The 7,318-nt window shown below is 61.5% G+C and overlaps 2 non-coding genes and 1 pseudogene across 2 annotated transcripts in view; all 3 read left to right on the top strand.

The window, feature by feature from the left end:
* On the top strand, window positions 1–2,371 carry LOC145273461 (small subunit ribosomal RNA; annotated as a pseudogene).
* A 398-nt stretch (window positions 2,372–2,769) lies between these two features.
* Window positions 2,770–2,927, top strand: LOC145273589 (5.8S ribosomal RNA). The gene has a single exon (XR_013866413.1). It is a non-coding gene; the product is annotated as a 5.8S ribosomal RNA (ribosomal RNA).
* Window positions 2,928–3,520: 593 nt separating this feature from the next.
* Window positions 3,521–7,318, top strand: part of LOC145273221 (large subunit ribosomal RNA) — a 5,733-nt gene continuing 1,935 nt past the window's right edge. The window contains exon 1 of the ribosomal RNA XR_013866247.1: window positions 3,521–7,318. This exon is cut by the window's right edge and continues 1,935 nt beyond it. This is a non-coding gene — a ribosomal RNA (large subunit ribosomal RNA).

The following is a 7,318-nucleotide window of genomic DNA, read 5'->3' as shown; positions in this document are numbered from 1 at the left end:
TACCTGGTTGATCCTGCCAGTAGTCATATGCTTGTCTCAAAGCTTAAGCCATGCAAGTGTAAGTTCACGCCACGCATTAGAACGGGCGAAACCGCGAATGGCTCAGGAACCGGACCTAATCCTCGGGACCGTATTCCTCCTCGGAGGCGATGGATAACTGTGGCAATTCTAGAGCTAATACATGTGACACAGGCCGCGATCGGTCGGCGCGCCGTCGTCGCCACGCCTCGCGCGCTGGCACCCGCGTCGGCCGTTCCGGGTCGCGGCGCTACATATTAGACTGAGACCGATGCGCGTCATTCCGTCCTCCCGTCGTCGGCGTTCCCGCTCGCGGGTCCGTTCGGTGGCGGGGCTCATAGGGCGGCGCGCTCCGCTTTGGTGACTCTGGATAACTCACTGGTCGATCGCACGAGCTTTCACGCCCGGCGACGGGTCTCTCGAGGGTCCGCCCTATCAACTGTCGACGGTCGGTTAAGTGCCTACCGTGGTTACTACGGGTAACGGGGAATCGGGGTTCGATTCCGGAGAGGGAGCATGCGAAACGGCTACCACATCCAAGGAAGGCAGCAGGCGCGCAAATTACCCACTCCCGGCACGGGGAGGTAGTGACGAAAAATAACGACGCGGGACTCTGTCGAGGCCCCGCGATCGGAATGAGTACACTTCAAATCCGTTAACGAGGACCAACCGGAGGGCAAGTCTGGTGCCAGCAGCCGCGGTAATTCCAGCTCCGGTAGCGTATATTAAAGTTGTTGCGGTTAAAAAGCTCGTAGTCCGAACTCGGGTTCGTGGTCGCGCAAGCGGCCCCGGGGCGGCGGCGCCATCGTCCGTCGTTGACTTTGGTCGTCCGTTCGCATTCCCGGCCCTTTCCGCCGGTGTCAACCGCTAGCATACCCGCCACGCGGTCCTGCCGGCGAGGTGGACGAGGAGGTCGTGATCGGGATCCGGGAAAAAAAAAACAAGTGGTCGTCGGTTCGGTTCCGGGAGTAGTCTAACGGGGGGGTGCTACGTGTGTGTGTTTGGGTGCGTTCATTCGCATCCCCGCACTCTGACCCCCGCGCTTCTCTCCCTCTCCCTTTCCGCGCGTTCCTCTTTTTTTTTGAACCCCCCGGTCCGCTCCGAGTCCCTGCTTCGTGTCTTGTCTGCGCGCGTGTTGCGGTCGGCGGTTTCTCCTCCAAGGGTGCTCTTAACCGAGTGTCCGCGGCGGCCGGTACGTTCACTTTGAAAAAATTAGAGTGCTCAGAGCGGGCTGTTCAAGCTTGCATACGATAAGCATGGAATGATGGAAGAGGGCCTCGTCTACGTCTGTCGGTCTCCGTCTACGGCGAGGCAATGATCGAAGGGAGCGGTCGGGGCCACTCGTATTGCGACGTTAGAGGTGAAATTCTTGGATCGTCGCAAGACGAACTGCAGCGATGGCGTGTGGCAAGCACGTTTTCCTCGATCAAGAGCGAAAGTCGGAGGTTCGAAGACGATCAGATACCGTCGTAGTTCCGACCGTAAACGATGCCGACCGGCGATCCGCCGGCGTTCGCTTCCATGACCCGGCGGGTAGCCTGCGGGAAACCAGAGTTCGGTTCCGGGGGGAGTATGGTTGCAAAGCTGAAACTTAAAGGAATTGACGGAAGGGCACCACCAGGAGTGGAGCCTGCGGCTTAATTTGACTCAACACGGGAAAACTCACCCGGTCCGGACACCGGTAGGATTGACAGATCGATAGCTCTTTCTCGATTCGGTGGGTGGTGGTGCATGGCCGTTCTTAGTTGGTGGAGCGATCCGTCTGGTTGATTCCGATAACGAACGAGACTCCGGCCTGCTAACTAGTGCGCCGATGTCAGTGATTTTTACGGCGGGCTCGGCGTCCTCCGTGGCGCTCGGGTCCGGGTCGGTTTTCTCACGCACTTCTTAGAGGGACGGGTGGCAGAAAGCCACACGAGGCGGAGCGATAACAGGTCTGTGATGCCCTTAGATGTCCGGGGCCGCACGCGCGCTACACTGGAGGTATCAGCGGGGACTTCGCCCCGGCCCGAGAGGGTTGGGAAACCTCTGAACCACCTCCCGTGATAGGGATCGGGGCCTGTAACCAACCCCGTGAACGAGGAATTCCCGGTAGGCGCGGGTCAACAGCCCGCGTCGATCACGTCCCTGCCCTTTGTACACACCGCCCGTCGCTACTACCGATCGAACGGTCCGGTGAGGTCCTCGGATCTGGCCGACGACGCCGCCGGGCAGTGCGCGACGTGTCCGTCACGACACTCGTGCATCTACGCCTCGGCGTTCGATGCCTGGAGAAGACGACCGAACCCGATCGTTTAGAGGAAGTAAAAGTCGTAACAAGGTTTCCGTAGGTGAACCTGCGGAAGGATCATTACCGTTTTCCCGTTCGAGACTGGTTTGTTGTTTTCCGGCCTACCTCCTCTGTCTGTCGGCGTCAACGCCTCGAATGCGCGCAAACAAACCTATAAAAGGCGGAGCGAGAGATAGATTTGTGGTGACGCGGAGGTTTTTAAAGCCCCAGCTCTTCTTGCTTGCTTCCGCGTCTTACCACCTGTTTGTTTTTTCGCCCACCGCAAGTGATGGCCGCTTCTTCTTTGCCTTGTCGCCGCTTTATCGTTTTTTTTGTTTTTTTGCAGCCGCTGTGCCACCGCCGCTAGCTAAAAAAACAAACTACTCGCGACATTGCAATGCCGTCACGCCTCCTCGCACAGACCTCCTCGCACACTACTAAATCTATATAAACAAAAACTAATATAAAAAAACCAAGTGCTGAACCCTGGACGGGGGATCACTCGGCTCGTCCGTCGATGAAGAGCGCGGCCAGCCGCGATAACTGATGCGAATTGCAGGACTCAGTGAACATCGACACCTCGAACGCACATTGCGGCCCCGAGATCCCTTGTCTCGGGGCCACGTCCGGTCGAGAGGCGGAACGTTACATGTCTTTCTCCGTTAACGAAACGACATCTTGCCGTCCCCGTGCCCGCCCGGTCCTCGGCACGGTGGTAACCGGGACGTCGCAGGAGCGAGTGACGAGGGGGAAGAAAAATAAAAAAAGAATTGACTCCTTTCAATGTCTTTTTTTTTTTTAAAACCCTCTCCGGCCTCCTCCTTCGTCTCCCGCTGGCAGACCGCGGAGTCTTTTCCCTTTTCGACCGCGTGAAGAAACACTGTGGAGGAGGAGCAGGAGGAGTCTGTCCGAAAGCAGCCGAAGGGAGACCAAAAAAAAAGTACCGACCTAACCGACTGCCGACGTAAGCGCCGCCTGCTCGTCTCGCTCTCTGCCTCATGAAGGTGTCTCTCAGCGACGCCTCGAGCAGCGCGACGAGCACGGCCGTCGCACCGTAAAAAGGTGGCCGCGTCGTAGGCAACGCAACGTCGGATGGGGAGGACCCACGCTTTTTTTTAATTGTTGGCTTCTTCATTTTCGGTCGGACGGGCGCTATATCGGCCAGCCGTCGTCACACGGAGGGTACCGATCGAGATTCCTCTCCTCCAAACACCACACTCTACTAAAAACCGCCGCCCTCGGCTCGGGAGACGACCCGCTGAACTTAAGCATATCGCTAAGCGGAGGAAAAGAAACCAACCGGGATTCCCTTAGTAACGGCGAGTGAACCGGGAGAAGCCCAACGCCGAATCCCGTCGCAAGTTAAAGGCTTCGGGACGTGTGGCGCATGGGTCGAAGGCAGCCGTTCGTTTTCGTCTCGCATAGTTCGGAGTTCCCTCGATCGGGGCCGCCCGCGGCGGGTGCCAGGCCCATTCGGTGCGGACGGCGAGCGACGGCCTTCGATCCGAGAGTCGGGTTGCTTGGGAACGCAGCCCAAATCGGGTGGTAAGCTCCATCCAAGGCTAAATACCGGGACGAGTCCGATAGTCGACAAGTACCGTGAGGGAAAGTTGAAAAGAACTTTGGAGAGAGAGTTCAAGAAACGTGAAACCGCCCAGGGGTAAACGGGTGGGACCGCTCACCGCGATCGCGGGGGGACTCAGTCCGGTGCTGCCTAGGCTCGAGCCCAAACTCGATGTGTGTTCTTGAAAGAGAGGCCGTCGCGGCACAGGTCGTCGTTCGTCGTGTCCGCGGGGGACTCGTTCCCCGCGGTTCCAGCTTTTGTGCCCGCGTCGCCGACGAAGGAGACGGGCCGCGTGGATAGCGGGAAGGGAAACGTGGTGACGACCGCGGCGTCGGTAGGTGGCTGCGTCGGTTGGCTGCGACGGAGGGGACTCGTCCTCTCGATCGCTGCTGCCGCCGGGCCCTAACCCGCCGCATCCGTCGCCGCCGCTTCTTCTTTCCTCCTGCTCCCTCCGCGCGCGACTCCGCTGCACCCGTCCCCTTCATCATCGCTCGGCGTAATCATGGCGCGGGCGCTTCGGCGCGACCTCCGCGCGGCCGGCACCGGACGCACTTCCCCTCCGGTCCGTCGTCGCGACCCGTTCCCGGCGTGCAGGTCGAACACGCGGGTTTTTTTCCGTAGGCGGCAGGCGTTTCATCACCCTGAAAACCCCCGTCTTCCCACCTTGTGAAGTCGGGGGCCACCGGCCGTCGGGCCCGCGAACGTAACTGCCCCTTTCTGCCGGGAACGGAGGAAATCTGACACGATCCGTTACACGTGGCGAGCCGGTCCGTTTTGATCCCGCCGGAAGTCGCGTGCGGGCGACGCACTCTGTGTGTCGCTCCTTAGGCGCCCCACCGTCTCGGGCGCGTGCGCGATGAGAGGCGGGATAGGACTGGCGCGGCCTCGCCGTCACGCACCTCGCCGACGTTTCGGGTTCTTGTCGGGGGCAACCCCGCCCGCGCCCGTTTCCGTTTCCGGAGAGGTCGCTCGGCGACGCTTTTTTACTCGAGCCGCCCGCCACCCCGGGTCAGCGACGTGCATCGGCAACCCACCCGACCCGTCTTGAAACACGGACCGAGGAGTCCTGGCCGTTCGCGAGTCGTAGGGGCCACCTCTGACTAACCCCGAAGGCGAAGCGAAAGCGAGAGAGCGTGTAGGAGGGCGTCGATCGGGAGAGGTGTCGTGGCAAAGTCGTCCGGGGGTCGTCGGGGGGTGTCGTCGGTCTCGTGCCGTCGTCTTCTCCTCGCCTCACCCGCCTCCGAGCCGTGCCCGATCCCGCCGGCGCGGCGTTTTCGGCCTTCCGCCGTCGCTGCTGCGGTGCCCGCAACTTTTCCTTTTTTCTCTCTTCCCGAGAGAGATAGGAGAGGGAAGGCTCGTGGCTGACGTGCGGTTGTTTTTCCCTCCTCCCCGAGAGGGGACCGGCGCATCATCCAAAAAGGGGAATTGCCGGGCGCCAGCTTCCATATCCTCCTTCCGCCCATCGGTGAGATCCCGCGGCTTGAACTAGTCCTATTTTGTCGTCGAGTTTAGGCGCTGCGCGCGGGCGCATCACCCCCGGGTCGGTTTCCCCTTTTTCCGAGTACGACTCGGCCGACTCTGGCGTAGCGAGCGACCAGGGACCCGAAAGATGGCGATCCACGCCCGGTCGGGATGAAGCCAGAGGAAACTCTGGTGGAAGTCCGAAGCGCCTCTGACGTGCAAATCGATCGTCGGAACCGGGTGTAGGGGCGAAAGACCAATCGAGCCGTCTAGTAGCTGGTTCCCTCCGAAGTTTCCCTCAGGATAGCTGGCGCTCGATCGTCGCAATTCCATCCGGTAAAGCGAACGATTGGAGGCCCCGGGGCCGTTCACGGCCTCGACCTACTCTCGAACTCGGAACGGGTGGAACGGGCCGACTCTCCCGAACGACGGAGCCGACCCATCCGGCCGCCGCCGCCAGCACGCTTCGCTGGGCGGTTGGTCACCTCGAATGCGAGTGCCAAGTGGGCCACTTTTGGTAAGCAGAACTGGCGCTGTGGGATGAACCAAACGTCCGGCTAAGGTGCCTAACGCGACGCCCATGAGATCCCCGAAAGGGTGTCGGTCGATATAGACAGCAGGACGGTGGCCACGGAAGTCGGAATCCGCTAAGGAGTGTGTAACAACTCACCTGCCGAATCGACCGGCCCCGAAAATGGATGGCGCTGGAGCGACGGACCGATGCCGGACCGTCGCGGCGAGGAGCGATGAACTTTCGCGCCGAAACGATGCCGCGACGAGTAGGAGGGCGCCGCGGCGAGCACGGAAGCCTAGGGCGCGAGCCCGGGTGGAGCCGACCGCGGGTGCAGATCTCGGTGGTAGTAGCAAATATTCGAACGAGACCTTCGAAGACCGAAGTGGAGAAGGGTTCCGTGCCAACGGCGGTCGAGCACGGGTCAGTCGGTCCTAAGACGCGGGCGAAAGTCTTCCCGAAAGGCGCCGGATCCGTTATGAAAGGTGAAAGGAAAGCGAATCGAATCGAATCGAATCAAAAGCCCAAACAAAAAAAAAGCGGCCGGCCTCCCGTCGAAAGGGAATCGGGTTAATATTCCCGAACCCGGACTCGGAGAGGGCCCGGGGGTGGCGACGCTGTCGGCAGCGATGTCGGCGGCGCCCGTCGCTTCCCGGGCGAAACCGCGGTGACGCAAGCGAGCCCGGAGACGTCGCCGGGAGCCCCGGGAAGAGTTCTCTCTTCTTCGTAAAGGACCATGTCCGTGGAATCGGCTCGTCCGGAGATACGGAAAAGGTACCTGTAGAGCGCCGCGGCTCGGGCGGCGTCCGGTGCGCTTTCGGCGGCCCTGGAAAATCCGGGTCCGGTTTTCGCAGCTCTCGAGTCGGTCCGTACCCACCATCCGCAGCAGGTCTCCAAGGTGTACAGCCTCTCGTCGATGGCATCAATGTAGGTAAGGGAAGTCGGCAAAATGGATCCGTACCTTCGGAAGAAGGATTGGCTCCGAGGACCGGGTCGGTCGGGCCGTGCCCGCGCGAAGCGAGGAACCCGGTACGGGGCTGTAGCGTTCGCTCCGTTCGCGCTTTGCGGCGAAGGCATAGGGGCCGCGGCGGTCCGTTGTGCGGCGGCGTGTTCCGGTCGAGCGGTCGCGGTCAAGCGAGCGTGTGTTGCGGGTCGGAGAGGCGATACGGGTGGGAGTCCGCCGTCGGGCGGGCAGGAGTGTGGCGTCGACCAAAAACGGCGGGGGACCGTCGGCGGGGGTCGTCTTTCTGGCGGCGGCGGTTCAAGCGGCTTTTCTGCGGGGTGCTTCGCTCCGGGGTCGGGGTGGCGGCGGGCGGCTCCAATCCGTTCGTCGCAACGTCTCCGTCCTCCTCGAAAAGGGGTGAGGCTGCCTTGCGGACGTGTCGTCGTCGCTTTGCCGGTGCGGTCTTCGTCGGCACCTCCCGACGCGGCGTCCTCCGCTCCTGCGCTGTCCCGCGCGATGCTCCCCTCTCTTCTCCGTCCTTCTAACTCCTCG

Source organism: Euprymna scolopes, unplaced genomic scaffold (assembly GCF_053919585.1).
Source record: "Euprymna scolopes isolate OS-2025 unplaced genomic scaffold, ASM5391958v1 sca1, whole genome shotgun sequence".
Classification (NCBI taxonomy): Eukaryota; Metazoa; Mollusca; class Cephalopoda; order Sepiida; family Sepiolidae; genus Euprymna; species Euprymna scolopes.
The sequence above is the reverse complement of the archived record's forward strand: the minus strand, read 5'-3'. Positions and strand labels throughout refer to the sequence as shown.